This window comes from Lactuca sativa, chromosome 5 (assembly GCF_002870075.4).
Source record: "Lactuca sativa cultivar Salinas chromosome 5, Lsat_Salinas_v11, whole genome shotgun sequence".
NCBI classification, from domain to species: domain Eukaryota; kingdom Viridiplantae; phylum Streptophyta; class Magnoliopsida; order Asterales; family Asteraceae; genus Lactuca; species Lactuca sativa.
Window position 1 is genome coordinate 164,861,891 of NC_056627.2, and position 17,790 is coordinate 164,879,680.

Sequence of the window (17,790 nt, forward strand, 5' to 3'; positions counted from 1 at the left end):
GAACATGACATCCCGAGGTTTTATTATTTAATGAAAATACATTCTCTTTGAGAAACGTTTTGATAAATTTTATCATATTTTGTTTTGGGAACAAATTCCACAACTCTTTTAATCAAAAGGATTTACTCTAATTTTATAAAACAAAGCATAAACAAATCGGTCTTTTCTGGCAGTGAAATTGGGGATGTCTCACTACAGGCGCCTCTGCCCGGCCCTGATGGCCGTCGGTGATCCTCAAAGTCTCAGGGAAGGTGCTATCATCTGTCCTGCTGAAAGCAAACTCAGGCACCGGGCCTTCTCGTGGCCCCTCTGACTGTAGTGGAAACATATCAAGTCTGAACCCTGGGTTGTGGTAGTAGTACAATCCTTGCTAAAATGACCAATCTGGCCGCACTTGAAGCAACCGGAATCACCAGCGCTGCCACTCCTATACGCACCCTCGTGCGTCCTGCCACACTTGCCACAACGGCCCCGACCCTAAGGACCTTTCGATCTAGAATATGATGCCTTGGGACTTTTGCCCCATCCCATAGATACCTGAACCTATGCTAGCTTCCTCTTCTTTTCTGTCTCAAGATCAATCTCTCTCTCTCTCTCTCTCTCTCTCTCTCTCTCTGGCCTGAGTGATCATATCTTCTAGCGTCTTGCAGCTGGACCGACTCACGAACTGACTGATATCACTCCTCAACATCTCATGGTACCAAGCCTTCTTCGTTTCCTCATCCGCCACACACCGCGGAACAAGAATGGCTCTCTCCCTAAACTTGGCGGTGATTTCCGCCACTGTCTCTGTAGTCTGTCGCAAATCCTGGAACTCTCGGGCTAACTGTTGCACCTTAATCACTGGTTCAAACTCGGCCTTGAACCTAGCCGAGAAATCACTCCATGTCAGCACGTCCAACGCGACATCATCCCCAATAGCATGACCATCCTCCTCCCACTAATCACGCGCTCTGTATTTCAGAAGACAGGAGGCAAGTCGAACCTTGTCCCCTTCGGGACACCGGATAGAATGAAAAGCGTTGGCAACATCAGCCAACCATCTGCCACTAGCAATGGGGTCCCTGGCCCCATGGTAATCTGGAGCTCCACAAGCTCTAAACTCCCGAAATGTCAAAGTACATGCTCCCATCATGGCCATCATCATAGTGTGGAAGGCTCCCAGCCTCTCATCCAAAATCTCCAATATTCCTTCCTTGACCGTGCCAAAGATCACAGGAGTCTGGTTTAGAATACTGCGTGTAATCTCGGCTGATACAAATTCCCTCATCCGTTCCTCGAGCTGCTCGGTTCCTGAACCCTTACCGGTCTCTCCCACAACGTCACCATGCTGGAAACATAACATAACAACCATCAAAATACACATCACTGCCGAAGGATCACACACACACACTACAAGATCCCTGGTTTTACCTCAGCCCTTCTTGAATCGAGTATAGATCCTCTGCTTTTAGTAGTATGGGCTCATACTACCTTCCAAATCTATCCATACTTTCCTCAAGAATTGCCTCGACTCCACCAAGTCCCTTACTACTACTGCTCCCAGCACTACTCTTATCCTAGGCTTGCCCCAAGGTAACCTCCAACCTGAACCTAGTCCTCAGCTACTGAAGGCATCTTCATAATGCCAATTAGCCACTACCTGAATACCATCACATCTGACAAGGCTCAGATAATCCTTCGAGTAAAGGAATCGTCCCTACAATGGTTAGATTCAGACGAGAGCTGTGCAATAGGGCCAAATCCAACACTCTGAGATTATTCAACCCTGGTCACATGTGACTTGATGTATTTGCCTAATGGCTAACTCCCACCACTCAGAGTCCCACAAAGCACAAAGCAATTAGCATTCATAAAAAAAAGGGAAATCTAACCAGAACATAATCAAGCAATTTTAACCCCACAACAAGAATCTATACTAGCATGCAATTCTAAGCTCATATAGTCAGACATAACCTAAACAGGCTATCCTACCACTGTCTAGACGATACTAACATGCAGCTCAAGAAACTCATATAACATGCATATAAGGCATCCTCCTAGATCCTTAGCCCTACATCTAGCATGATGATCACATAATCATGTCATAACATAAAATTGTATGGGTAATTTGGGAGAACTTACTTGAGCTTGGCTGATTGCATGCACGACACCCTTTTTCTCTTTTTCCAAAGTTTCTTTCACTTTTCAGAGTGCTTTTCTTTTCTCAAAATTCTTCTTCTTTTTCCTAAGCTCTTTTATAAGAACACGATTTCTTTTAAAACTCTCATACCAAGTCCTCAGTTTGAGTTTAGACACACCCAGGAGTGTGCCCCAATCTCTCAAACCAAGGCTCTGATACCAAATTGTAACATCCTAAAATCATGAACAAAAATTTATTTTTTAAACATTAATAAAATCATAAGTATCAAGTCGTTTCTTTCATAACAAAGGTTTATATATAACAAATCTGAGTATCATCTCAAAACATGATCTTTTTATCAGAACAAAACATCTCAAGCTAAAACTTCTTGGGGGTGTGCCATGCGATCATCCCGATCTTTTCCCTCCGTTCCCGGAAGTACCTGAAACCAAAACTGAAAATTGTAAGCACGAAGCTTAGTAGTTCCCCAACCTACCATATACCATATACGCATAACCATGAACGCATAACCACATATTGGCCCCCCCCGCCTGTTGCATCGGGCCTTGCCCGGCATCGGGCCCCGCACAACATCAGGTCCCGCCTGGCATTGGGTCCCACCTGGCATCGAGCCCTGCTTGGTATACAGATCCGTCTCACCTCCCTACCAGGTACATACAAGTATCACATAGACAACAAGTATAATCTAAAATACAACATAAGAATCTTCCTCAGGATTACCCCATCATCGGACCCCTGGACCAGAAACATACTCTCATGTAATCATACTACGGGCTTACCCCAACATCGGACCCCCGATCCTGAATCTATCATACATATTCATGCAAGAATCACAAAGATCTCTGGCATTCTAACCTTCCTTGGGCTTCGCCCAACATCAGGTCGTAACCTGGAACATATAACAATAAGTACCTAGGGCTAACCCCGGGCCTTCTTATTGTACATAAACATAAACATAATGGGCCGGCATTAGTGCCTTAGACCCATACAAACAGTGAGGAGACTCACCTCGGACTGCTGAAGACTAGCTGAATACTTCAGGCTGCTAACCGAAAACTTCTGAACCGCTGACCCTTCGGATTCCCGAACTATCAATACCCAAAATAACATTTAGACCACAATAATCTAAAAGTCAACCTAGGTCAAACTTGGTCAAAGTCAACCTCTAGTTGACTTGACTCGCCGAGTTGGTATACCAACTCATCGAATCCATACTCCTCCAACCCAATACAACCCCCTACTCTACTCGTCAAGTCTAGCAAGAACTCGACGGGTCCTCCTTCAACCATACAATCGGGACCATCTTCAACCGACTCGCCGAGTTCATCCTTGAACTCGTCGAGTTCATCTTCCTCATATGAATGTGTCCAGTTTGTGACTCGTCGAGTTGTATGAACAACTCGTCGAATCCATCTTGATGGATTGGGAGATTGTCTTGGACTCGCCGAGTTCCTCCTTGAATTCGTCGAGTACGATGAACTTCATGTCCACTATGGACCCATACTGGATGAGTCAATTACCAACTCAACTCATACCCTTAACATAAGGGTTTTAGGGCAAGAAAATGGCCTGAATCGCTGAGTCCCTCTATGTACAACTCTATTAAGATGATTTCAGTCAAGCACAAGGCATCCAAGACCCAGATCTAGCCTCCTAGGGTAGGAATAACACGCAAAGCTAATGCCTTTGCATCAATTCATGGCCCTTTTTGCTCAAAAGGCCATAACAACCTCTTAAACTTTGCATGGGGACTTCTAATGGCACAAAGCTTCCACATTTATGCCTTAACTTCTCTAAATACTCCTAGATCTGAAAGGATCTAGCTTAGGGACGTCAAAATCCCACAAGAAATCATTCTTGGTCCATAAACTTCATAAAAAGGGGCTGTTAAGAGATCAAACAAACTAGAAGTCAAGATGAAGACTTGATTACCAAGAAATACAGCCAAAGGAGTGTATCTTCTGGATCTACTTCCCCCTTCTTGAACCTCCACTTCCTTCTTCTCCTTCTTCCTCTTCAAGAGTACACAATCCACACAAAAGTGGCTCAAACACTCACAATATACACTAGGGTTGCATTCTGGACTTGAGAGAGCATAAAGGAGGCTGATGAAGGGTTATAATGTTCTTTAAATAGGGTACAAGGCCTACATTTAGGGTTTTCCCAAAACCTGACCAACTCGCCGAGTCAGTCTTCTAACTCGCCGAGTAGGTCATGTAACCCGCAACCCAATTCGCGCTCCTACTCGTCGAGTCACCCCATCTACTCGATGAGTCACTTCCTTATTTTGAGGTTTTCTTTACTTTCTAGGCCTTCTGAATTCAGGGTGTTACACCTACACCTTGAAGGTCCTTCTTTAGACACAAGTATGCGCACAACTCACTCAAAAGCTCAAAATGCTCAAAATAGACTAGGGTTTTCTAGGAGGGTTGATCTTGGGGTGGAGGCTAACAAAGGGAAAGGTCTTAGGGCCATAATGATGTTTAAATAGTGTACGAACCCTAAATATTAGGGTTTTGTTCTGAACCACATATGCCCAACGTATAGGAGTATGCGCAGCGTACTGGCGCACGACTTAGTACGCCCAACGTACTCAAGCTGCATTGAAAAGTCAAAGAATTACCCTTATGGACCTATTTTGCAAATAACTCATAACTCAAGGGTCTCAAAACAAATACCTAGAAAAAATAGATGTTATAGTAATTCTCAACTGATCTTAATTTAACAATCTAATAAGATTACACTGCAAATAATTTTGTAAAATTCATAACTCTTTCATACGACATGTCACACCCCCCGAACCAGGACGGCGGAAATGTCCGGGGGTGGATGATGTCATTGTAAAGTATCATTGTTGGATTAGGTGTCTATGCCCATAACTATAATTGATATATACTTGACCTGAGAGTTGCATGGTCCTTTTGGATTGCATTCACCAGGGCAATTTGATTGGATGGATATTTGAGAAAGAGGTTATTTATGATTTATTAATATACTATAAGTATAAAGTATTCATTGAGAAATCATATTATTTAATTAGTATTGATTAAGAATTAATTTGGAATTAATTTAGTGATCAAAATAGGCTAATTAAATTAATGGAGACTGGTTAAGTCAATCAGTAATATTTATAGTTTGGACCAATGATCCATATTGATTAGGATGGACTAATTCTATGTGGGAGTCCATGAAGAGTTAGCCCATAAGGCCCATCATATGGATTATTGGATTGCTTAAAGGCTTAAGTAAATGGACTAGGGTTTACAAGTTAAACCTTAGGAATTCCAAACTATATATGTGTAACCCCTTTAGCCAAAATCGGACCTAAGAGTGACATTGCAAGAGATGGACGATTTTTGAGCTTCATAACTTCTCTCTCATTATTCTCCAATTGTTCATGGTGTCTTGTGATTCCATTAGAGGTGCAATATTTGAGGCACTAATCTCTTATGAGCCAAATACTACAAGCCACAACAAAGAGGTAATTTTCTAACTTACTTTTATGATTCATATGTCAAATTGTATGCTAGTTGTAGGCTTCATACTTTGGATATTTTTATTGCATGTATAACTAGAGAAAACTTAGATCCAAAGTATTTAGGGCTGTATGTGAACCACAGGAGTGTTATAGTACATAAAACTCAGCAGTGGTATAAGAGCCATGGGTAGTTTTCTGTTCTATTGTTGCTTGATTAATTGTTCAAAACTGAAAATTTGCTTTTTGACTGCTGGACTCGACGAGTCCCATGAGTGGACTCCATGAGTTGGCTCACATGAACATGACCTCGATGAGTTCATTGCCTGGCTCGACGAGTTGGATCATAAGATGGCAGATTTTTTGAGTTTTTTTTGCCTGTTTTGGATTAGGATCATTACCACAAACTGTTTTGGTTCATAAAATTTGATTTTGTTGATATGGTAATGATTATCCCCATCCGATAACATGATGATTGCCAAATTTTAAGATAATTACTTGATTTTGTTAAAAACTAATTATTTGTAAAATTTGAATCATTTTGCTACAAGAGGTGAATTAGACCAGTTTAGTAAAATATAAAAATATGATTATTTTATTTGTTTAACACTTGATCTAAACGTTTTGGAGAGTTACAAAACTTATCTTTAAGTTTTGGAATTCTAAAAGTTTTTTTTAAGGAGTTACTAAGATTTATCATCAAATTTGGAACTCAAAAGGTTTTAAAGAGCTATGGAACCCAAATTTTTTCAAGAACTACAAAACTTGCCATCAAGTTTTGGTATTTGAAAAGTCTCAAATTATGAAACATTGAATTCTAAAACTCTTGGGTTCATAACTTAATAATTAATTAAATAGTTTTAATTTTGAATTTTGTTTAGAACCTTGATGCTTTTAAATTAATCGAATTAACTGTTATGGACTTTACTAATAGTTAATTAAATGTTTAATCAATAGAGTATTATTAAATCCATAATCATATGGTTTAAGTTTAATTAAATTTAGAGTATAATTTATTAATAGATTAAACCATCAAGTATTTTAAAAGTTAAAAATACACCCTTATACTATATAAAATTAAAAAGTTTAATATATTATATATGTATAACTAAAAAACTCGGTCTTTCCGTTAGTAGGCCTCATTCACGAAGTCAATCTATAAGGGGGTATAAGGAAACTGCCTATAAAATGACAGTTGAATGGTTGTCCACTCTCACCCACCGCTTCCTTGATTGGTGGAGGCACTACTAGAAAAAAGACCTTTAATGACGCGCTTTTTACGACACGCGATAATTAACGATACGCAAAAGGACGTGCCCTTAAAATAGTGTCATCTCTCCAAAAACATTAAGGATTTACATCACGCTTTATTGCGTGCCCTTAATTTAGTGTCTCAAGAAAAAAAAAATTAAAAACACGGAGGGCGGTTTATCTTAAACGCGCGTCGTCTGTACCTGTCGCTTTATAATTTTAATGAAACGCGCTTTTAGTAGACAAGGGGGGAAATGAAATCCCCAAAATTTTGAAAACCCGCCTTTTTTTTTTCTATCTTCTATCTATCTTTCATCTTCAACCTAACAAGGACGAGCATTGCACTCTTGATTTCCCTAACTCTTTCTCATTTTCTGATTCAAACTTGAAAGAATCGAAAAAAAATCTATCAACTTTGAAGCCTAAAGAATCACAACCCCCTATCAATTTTGAACACAGACCTATCCACAATGTTTTTCACCGGAAGTCTCTTTCGTCTCCATACCCTTGAGATCTCTCCATCGCTTCCCGGAGGAAATCTCAGGTTGTTTTCAGCTTTGGGGTTTTTCGATTTCATCATTTTCCCCAATTTTCAGCTCCCGATTCTTCCCTTCTTGTTCTAATCTTACCCTTCGATTCCACCCCACCCTCCTAATCTCACTGATTCCTTCATTTTCAATGGGATCTCTTTCTTTGTGAGTTTTCTTTTCACGTCACAACAGTTGATCACCGAAGAAGCAATTTTCCAAATCTTTTTGTTGTTAATCAAAATTGAGTGTATGGCGATCAAATTCACTGTTTCTTACTCCGGCTACGTGGCCAAAAACCTAGCCACCGCCTCCGGAAAATCCAATACATGCCGAATTTTTCACGAGGTTTTTTCTCGTCCTCGTATATTCCAGAATCCCGACCGAGATCCCGTCGCCGGGTACGGTCCGGCAGCAACGGCGGGTTCAAGGTGTTCGGTTTCGGCGTATACCACTCTCGCATGTGATTTTCTTGGTGTTGAGACCTCCTCCAAACCTTCTCCCCTTGTTGTTGGATTGATCTCGTTGGTAAAGTCAACGGCTACCGGTGGTGGCGTTGGTGGTGGTTTTGGGGTTTTTGGGATTTCGCCGTTGAAGGTGTCTTCCATGATTCCATTTTTCCAAGGGTCGAAGTGGCTCCCATGTAACGAGATTAACAATACGGAGGTTGATAAAGGCGGTACTAGCTCGACGAAGTCCAATAAGACTACTACTGATTGCGTGAAAACCTGTAATGTTGCAAGTACCAAAATCATCGTTGAGAGGAACAATTGGTTTTCAAAACTATTAAGTGTTTGATCCGATGATGCTAAGGCTGCCTTCACTGCTTTGAGTGTCAGTATCTTATTCCGATCGCAGTTGGCTGAACCAAGATCCATCCCCTCTGCATCCATGAGCCCTACCCTTGATGTGGGTGATCGCATAATGGCCGAAAAGGTATAATCCCAATTCTAACCTTATTACACACTATATGAATGATGGTTGCCAATTTCGCCATTTTGGCTTTTCAATTCACATAGTGATTGTATGCAAGATTTTGAGTTTTTGCCTGTTATTGATTTAGGTTTGATACATCTTTCGGAAGCCAGAAGTTTCAGATATTGTGATCTTCAAGGCTCCTCCCATACTTCAGGTGCGATTTCACTTCTTGATTATAAGTATCTTTGATTAGTTCTGTGTTTTGTTGTTTGCTCATTGTCTTGTATCAATAATCTTGTTGGAATTTGGCTACAGTTCTGGTGATGTATTTATAAAAAGAATTGTAGCAAAGGCTGGAGATTGGGTTGAGGTAAGATTATGATTTATGATTAACCTCCTTTTTTCAAGAGAATTATCTACAACATTTATCTTTCCAAGATGTTAAATCCGTTCCATATTTTAGGTAAGAGGAGGTAAACTACTAGTGAATGGTGTAGCACAAGATGAAGAATTCATCTTAGAGCCATTAAAATACGAAATGAAACCTATGGTAACTTTTTTTTTCCCTTCAACTCCATATAGAGCCTTCATTATGCTAATTAGAACAAAAGATTTAATCTCAAATCATGTTTATGTTGTTTGTGATGTGATGGTGCAGGGGTCCACTTCCGGTGAAAAACATTGTGGGTAGGTTATATGCAGTGATTAGGTTAATTTACTCATAGTTTTGATTAGTTTTTTTTATCATCATGTCCAGGTCCCTTCAAATTCTGAGGAAGTTGATCCTAAATTACATTTTTACCCCTGGCATCTTCTCAAGTCATTGGAAAATTACCACATTTTACATGTCATATTTTAATTAACATGATATACTGTTAATCTGCTATATAATGTTTTCATGCAGTTTTGAAACTTTATGGATCATGGATTTGTCATCTGGTATCATTCAAGAAGTGGTCAAAGGTTTGACTTCTATTGTCTACATATTCTTTTGATGTTTCTAGGTTAATTATGATATTATTTAATAATATTTTTTGTGGTGTGAAGGATCTTCAAAGATTATAGAGATCTGTGGACAGTTGATAAAGGAGAAATCATCCCTCGTAAAAGAAATACTGCCTAGTCAGCAGCTGCCACAAAATAATTTCTCGGTGGAGGGTATTTCACGTGCGGGTCTGCTTTATTCTGTGGTAACTTTTCAGGACAATATCGTAATTTGTGACACAGGTAAAATTAAATATTTTCCTTTTGTTTTAATTGATGAACTACAATATCCTCTAAGAAACAAGAGTGTTTAGATGGTCAGGTGGTGCGGAAATACAACAAAACTTGTGAGCCAATGACAAGCTTTGAGTTTTCAAATTATGGAATGCTAGGATTGCCATACTGGTTGTTGCCCCTTATGAAATCAGCTTATGATATGAGCTCTGTTTTTCACATGGTCTAGGACCACTAATTGCTTAGGATGGTAACTGGGTTGTCTTTTCGCGCCCTCCTTTGATAAACCATAAAGGCATGAAGATTCTCTCTCTCTCTCTCTCTCTCTCTCTCTCTCCAAATTCTAAAACAAACAACAACAGGTAAATAGATGCCAACATTTTGCTTAAAATTCAGTGAACATTGAAAAAAAACGAGGTTGATAGTGCCTTTTTCATGAGATTGTCAAAAGTTGAATAAAATAAAAAAATAAACAAGGGTAATATTGTAATAGGGAGGGTCTTAATACATAAAGTGACCAACCTCTCACTTAGCACGACAAGTCATTTTGATTTTATTAAGTAAAAAAGAAACAACCTTATCAATCTACATGCATTTAGTCATGTACTGCTGTCCCACAATTTGTCATCATAGAAGAAGACCCTGCTGTCCCACAAGGGTAATATTGTAATAGGGCTGCTTTATATGTCATCATAGAAGACCCTGCTGTCCCATAATTTGTAACAATTTGTATTATCATTATTTGATTTTAATAATAATTTGTTTTGTTTTATTGTTGAGGTTATAGACTGATAGTCTTACTTTTCATGTCATTATTATTTATTTCTTTTTTTGTTTGCAGTTTCTTGTAGAAACTTTGGATGTTGTTCAAGACATTGATTGAAATAGGGTCTTGTTCAATGCTTTAGCTGTGTTTGCTCTAAGGGAGATCAACTTATCAAAAGTAAGTTACTGTTTCACCCTTTTATTTAATATTTTTGTGATTGAATGAAAGTGTTAATGAAAGTAATTGACAACCCTTTCTCTGTAAATGATGTTGTGATTGTGGGAGAGGTGTTGTGTTTTTCTCTGTTGCTAGGTAACCTTCTCAACAACAACATTCTACTTAAGCAGGTGAGTAATCAAGATTAAGGGAGACTTGTAATCATGTTTGACATTCCTTTCCAGTAAGAAACAGAGTTGTATGATTATTTGTTAGTTTTATAGGAATGTATAACCCATGTTAGCAATGTATTATTTTTGTTTAACATTTGAATGATTCTTTGTATGACACTACAATTTGTGCAATTTATTTTATTTTTTGAGTATGAAATTTTATTTTATATTATGCAATGGATTGTATTTTTTGTATATGGTATTTTATTTCTATTATGAGAAATTAAATGCAAATTTAATTTAAAAATTAATAAATATGTAAATTTATTTTTTTTAAACATTTAAATTTACGATACGCAAAAATGTGTGTCATCTTCATTTATGACATGGCCTTTCTTGACAGGGGCTTTCTTGATACGCATTGCGTGTCATTAACACGCGCGTCGTAAGGTTACGACACACGAATGCGTGTCATCTTCCTTTATGACAGGGCCTTCCTTAATACGCATTGCGTGTCGTAAACGCGTGTCGTAATTGCACGCCGTAAATGAGCGTCGTAAATGCGCGTTGTCTCTCTTTATGACAGGGCCTTCCTTGACACACATTTGCGCGTCGTCTGAGCCTTTTATGACGCGCAATGAGCGTCGTAAAAGGCTGTTTTTCTAGTAGTGAGGGTCGTTAGCCGAATGGGTAGGATATGACACAAACTCCCACTAAATGTATAATGAGAATACAAATAACTAAACATTTAAAAATTATCAATCTTAGTTACTTAGGAAAAATGTTAATTTGATGCCAACCCATGAAATTGCACATTGCACCTTATTGGTCAGTTAGTGGAGCATGTGTGGTTAACCGACACACTAATGTGGACTAATGAAGGATGAAAATGGGTAACTTGTCGTTTGTCATAGATCAATGGAGAGTGTGTGGTTAACCGGAACATTTATTCAGTGATAAATGTCTTCGAGAATACCAAGCTAATTTGCATGGTTATTCACACCTTGTTTGTGATCCTCGGTATCCCAGTCACGAACTTGAAGGGCATAATCGAGATTAAACATGTCATTGAAAAGTTCAATGAATCTTGTAACATCCCGAAATATCAAGAGTAGAGGTGAAGGGCTAAAATAGTATATTGGGAAAGAGTGACTCGGCGAGTCCATGGATGGACTCGGCGAGTAGAGTCGCGATTTGGGTCGCGTGTTAAGTAGCCGACTCGGCGAGTCAATGAGGTGGACTCGGCGAGTAGGCGCTGAGTAGAGAAAACCCTAATTCTCGGGGTTGAGCCCTATATAAAGAACATTATGTTTTCCTCCCAGCCTCTTTATCACCCTTGAGTCCCAGAAACCCTAAAAGTCGTGGAGAAACACCATTGTTGAGCAAATTGGAGCTTGGAGAGGTGGTTGTTGAAGAGATCTTAGAGAAGAAGAGGCTTGGAGCAAGGGGCTTTGCTTGGAATTGAGTTTCATTGTAGTTGGGGCGTTCTTTTGAGGTAATATCTCGTTTTTGAGCTGCTATTTCCTTGATGCATCATTTTGGGGGTATTAGAGATTATATATTTGGATGTGTTGGAGTTTAGAGGTTAGATCTGAGGTTGCTACCTCAGATCTGGAATGGAGAAGAGTTGGAATGCATGAAAGTCCATGTGTTGAGTGTTGGATGAAGCTATCATGTCCTAAACCTTAGCCCTAATGTGCAAAATGCATAGATTTCTTTGGATTCACGTAAAGTTTGCCACTTTACGTGATGGATGAGTTGTATGAGGCTAGATCTATGTTTTGGAGCAATTGCATGGCCTGGAATGCTTTTGTATGGATTCAGACCGGTGGTACTCGGCGAGTCACATGGGTGTACTCGACGAGTTGCTTGAAGATGAGCTGGAACTCGACGAGTTGGAAGAACAACTCGGCGAGTTGGATGAAGATGACCTGGAACTCGGCGAGTTGTATGAACAACTCGGCGAGTAGGTTGAAGATAGCCTTAGACTCGGTGAGTCTTGTCGAAGAGTTCCAATATTTTCTGGTTGAGTCAAGAATCGGCGAGTCAAGGGATGACTCGGTGAGTTGTGGGCAAGTGGACTCAGTGTTGTTGGACTCGGCGAGTCTCGGGGTGACTCGGCGAGTTAGGTCGCGGATTGAGGGAAGTTCTGAGTATGGAGACTCGGCGAGTCATCAGGTTGACTCGACAAGTAGAGTCAGTCAGGGGTTGACTTTGACCTTGTCTTTGACCAAGGGTTGACCAGTGGTTTCCAGGGGCATTTTGGTAATTGTTGATTATTGTTTTGAGTTCAGTGCATTGGTGGTTGTCCAGTGGTGGAGATCGTATCAGTGATCGGAGCAGCTTGGGTTATCTGTTCAGTCGGCAGTTTCGAGGTGAGTTATCCTCACTATACCAACAGGGTCTAAGGCACCAAGGCCGGCCCTTATCGGATTGAGATCCGGGTAGTTGTTGTTATGTTATTGCTTTGATATGTTTGCATCCTGAGAGCTAGGATGGTATATGTTAGAGACCTAATTGAGATCGGTATCCTGGGAGATAGGGCGATGCTATGCTAGTGACCTGTTAGGTCGGTATCCTGGTTAGGAAGGTGATATGTTATGTGATCTGTTTGATCTACTTGTTGACTGTGAATTGCTATATGATTGTATGTATATGTGCACATGGTTGTTTGGACTGGAGTTGGGTTGAGGCGGGTCCTGCTTTGTGCTGTAGGCTAAGATACCCAGGGCGGACCGGTTGTTCCGAAGGCCCAACGAGCGGTCTGGATAGGCTGTAGGCCCCAAGAGGGCGGACCAGACGTGTCGAGGCTCGGAGAGTGGACCAGGTAGACTGAAGGCCCGGTGTGGGCGGACCAGTCATACTGTAGACTTAGAGAGTGGACCAGGTGGATTGAAGGCCCGGTGCGGGCGGACCAATCACACTGCAGACTCGATGTATGTGGAGAGTGGACCAGGTGGATTGAAGGCCCGGTGCGGGCGGACCAATCACACTGTAGACTCGAGGTTTATGGCTAGACTCAGAGGGTGGACCTGGTGGACTGTAGGCCGGTGCGGCAGACCAGTCACACAGTAGACCCGAAGTGCATGGCTGTTCTGTGATTAGATATGTTGTGGCATGTTATGCGTGTATGGTATAGTGGTTGGTATTTTGGGGATATCTCACTAAGCTTTCGGGCTTACAGTTGTGGTTTTATGTTTTTTTCAGGTTCTTCAGGAGATCGTGGCAAGGCGAAGGCGTGATCGTACCGCTCCTCATGATTCTGTAGTATTGTGATTCTGGGAACACGTTAAATGTTTTGTATTGAAAACCTTTTTGTAAAGATTTAATGGTATCGAATGGTTTTTGAAAAATTTAAAATTGGTTGTATTTTTCGGTCGTTACAAATCTTAAAGAATCTAGGAATTTCAATTCATTTAAAACCTAATATTCATTTTTTTTTCATGGTGGAAATTGGTAAATTGACATTTACTTACCTTCAAATATTTTACAATTGGATTACGACATCCCTCTTCCGAATTGTATAATATTGTGTTAGGTCCTAGCCTTAATATTTCATTTAGGTGATATATTTAGGACTTAAATCAACTAACTTAAATTTCTCCCCGTAGATGTCTAGTTCTGACAACTATGGTATTCCCGAATCTTTTAGAAAAAGTTTTCCTCATGAAGATGAAATTCCACGTGAAGACCAAGGTGAAAGATCAATCCCTTTTTCGTGATTCGATGGAACTTCTCTTACTCCACCTCCTCCAATAGTTCTCCCTAACCTACATGTTCGTCAACTTGAAAACTTTTAAGGTCACTCAAACCCTATTGGCAAGCAAACACCAAGATGGAAGGTCTGTGTGTGCACATGTCTTAGAGACGAGGTCACACATTGACATGCTGGGAATGTTAGGTGTCATTTTTCCATAGAAGCTGGCTGTTGACTTGGTTTTTCAGTCACTTCCTGAGTCATATGGTCAGTTTGTTAAAGACTACTATATGACAGATCATGATGTGACCCTTATTGATCTTACATATTTGCTAATTGCTACCGAATCAACAATGATTTGGTGCACTGGTAATGCAAATTTGATTGGAAGATCTACTTTCCAAACTTCCGTGGACGTTGACAATGGAAACATTGGAAGTCCAAAAGATTCATCTCTTCCCAATGGAAAGGGGTCGGCCATGGTCAATCAGTTTGACCAAATGGTAAAGAGAAAGGTTAAGTCTGATATTGTTCCATGTGACATTCTAAAAGAGTCTGTTTGTTTCTATTGCTAAGAGATGGGGCATTGGATGTGAAGCTGCCATATCTACCTAAAGGATCGGAAGGATGGTAAAGTCAAACTGTATGACTCTACTTCAGTTAAGTCTACTATCTAACTCTATTTAGTTCCTATTTGGAGATTCTTGATACATGATGTAATGAAATTACATTTTGATGTTTTGTAGATCGAAGAAAAGAAAGGAAACTTAAAGGAAGAGTAAGCAGAGTCTAATCACGAAGAGATGGATTTCGATCGCATGGTTCGATGATCAGATTTTTGAGCTACTACTTAGGATTTATGATAGATTGCTTAGAAATATTTAGTAACATAGTTTTCATATATATTTGTGTTGTAAGGACAAGATTTTCTATAGTTTTATAAATAAAGAAAAAAATTTGTTTTTATCTTATTTTATAATTCCTTGAAATGACATTTGTGAAAAACTGATGTTTATATATTTCTATTGTTAGCAACGTTGAAAATTGAATTGATTCTTTTGTTTGTGGTAGTGTCTAAATTTTCCAAATAAGGAAAGATTCTCATCACTAAAGTTTCAATTGGATAGAAACTTGGAATCATGAAACTTGTATTGTGTGATGAATGAGAAGTTTCGTATTTGGGAAATTAAGACTAATTCCTTGTTCACATGTATATGTGAGTCAAGTGAAGGACTAAGGGATCTAGTACAAATTGTTGTGCACTGGTCAAGTCCACCATAAAGAACAATAAGACTATTCTTCATGATTTACTAGAAGTTCAGTAAACATGGTTATGCTTACAAGATTATGTATAATTCAGAATAATTGAAAAAGTTTCAATATATAGCGGGTCGAATAAGAAGAATCAAATAGGCAGAAAGATAAAAGTTTTTCCAATATGAAAGGAATGGAGAATACTTTAGTATCGTGTTTTATGATCATCTTAATGATTATGAAACCATATCACAATTTTATCCTCTAAGGACACCTTAGCGCATTTGTATGATTAAGAAGAGGAATCAGGAATTGTTGAAATGGTTAAATCAATTAAGGTGAGTCATACTTCGTTCCAAAATCGAATTAGAGTTATTCTCCAAGATTATGACTTGAGTGACATATCTTGAGTAGGTTTATAACACATCATGAAATGTGGAATAGGAAAAAATGATTTCTTACTCTTGCGCATTTCAAATTGGTTGTTGTGATTTTTGGATAAAGCAAAGACCAACTAAGACCAATTGTGTGAAGTGTTATTCTTGATAAGAATCCACACTAACTCTTGGATATTTGTTTGTCAAGGAATGTTTCTTGACAAGAGAATCTTATATGTCAAGAGGTCAGTGAGAATCTAAAATACCTGGAAAAGCTTCAAGAACTAATCAAGAATAAACCTATCGTTTATCACTAGCACACGACTTGAGGTTTGTAACCTATCGTGTCGACATATTCTTGTTTTTGTGCCCATTCCAGTTAAAGTTGACTATGCATGTGAGTTCTATGAGTTCACAATTGATTGCATAAGGCAAAGCACCTTGATAAGTGAAAGTTCATTGATCAGTAAAGTTGATCTGCTCAACAACTTGGAAGATATGATAGACCCTCGTGCTGCCAAGTGGCAAGAATTTAAGATATAACAAAGTTCATTCCATATGAGTTTGAATTTTTCATAGACCTTATCCTAAGATAATGGTTAGTAATAACGAATTTACATGGATAGGAACATGTACACCATAAAATCTAAGTGGCATAAGGTTTCTATCAATTCGTGAAAATGATTGTGAGGAAACACTTTCACTAAGTAGATTTTGAGGAGATAGTAGTTGTGTTAATTGCGTTCTCAAATTCGTTTATGATTACGACATCCCTCTTCATATTTCGAATTGTGAGAAAAGGCTAATAGTTTGAACATTCAGAATTATTGTTGTAAGTTCTAAAATAGTTTAGACACGCATATGAGCTTTCTCGTAAAAGGTGTATGAGCTTAGATAAAGACTTATCGAAGCATCTCGTATCGGAAATCTGAACTTTGGAAAGAAATTCAATAAGTCTTGATCTCTACAAGTCTAGCTGATTTCTGAGTACATGTCAAAGCTAGTGGGACCATAAGTGTTATGCTAGTAAGAATGTAATTATTATGCTAGTGGGAGCATGATTATTATGTTAAGTGTTACATGTTAGCAATACTGGTTATAGGACACAAAGATTAAGAATTTTGCAAAGTTGCAGAATTTGAAAAGTTGTTTCGCTATAGTAAGGGAGAGGATACTTATACTTTATTCCGAATCTAAAGTTTAGATTGAAGTATTAATAAATCTTAGTCATGAGCATAGATGATTACCATGCTGAAGTATTTCAATATGGGGAATTCTATATATGGAAATGTTATAGAAAAAGAGTGGTCAAGTATCATGTCTTTATGTAAGATATTATGAATCATATCCCATATGCTTTAGGTATAGGATCGATTACATATGCTATAATATTCTCATGTTCTAATTTTGTAACACCGTAAAAATTTGAACAATTTTTTACTTTTTCGAAAACCATAAAATATCATTCACATTCATTTTTAAAACATTGTATCAACATTGTATCAATACAAACCCCAAGATCAAAACATATAAACTCCAATGTGCGTGTGTACGAATCATGCTGGCGCCTTCCCGCGTTCATCACTGGTACCTGAAACACATAACACATAACATTGTAAGCATAATTGCTTAGTGAGTTCCCCAAAATACCACTCTATCACATATTTGCCACTCAAGGCTATAACTCTGTCGAACCTGTGGTCGATGTGTCTCAGTGGGGCCCTCCAGCCCCAACTCTCTATGGGCCCTCTGACCCTAACTCTATGGACCCGAAGGTCCTTACTTTGAATCATGCATATAACATATCACAATAAATCACAACACATAAATAACAT

At 38.9% G+C, this 17,790-nt stretch overlaps 1 pseudogene; it reads left to right on the forward strand.

Annotated features, from left to right (window-relative positions):
* Positions 1-7,363: 7,363 nt before the first annotated feature.
* LOC111881131 (thylakoidal processing peptidase 1, chloroplastic-like) lies at positions 7,364-10,415 on the forward strand (annotated as a pseudogene).
* The last annotated feature ends 7,375 nt before the right edge of the window (positions 10,416-17,790 follow it).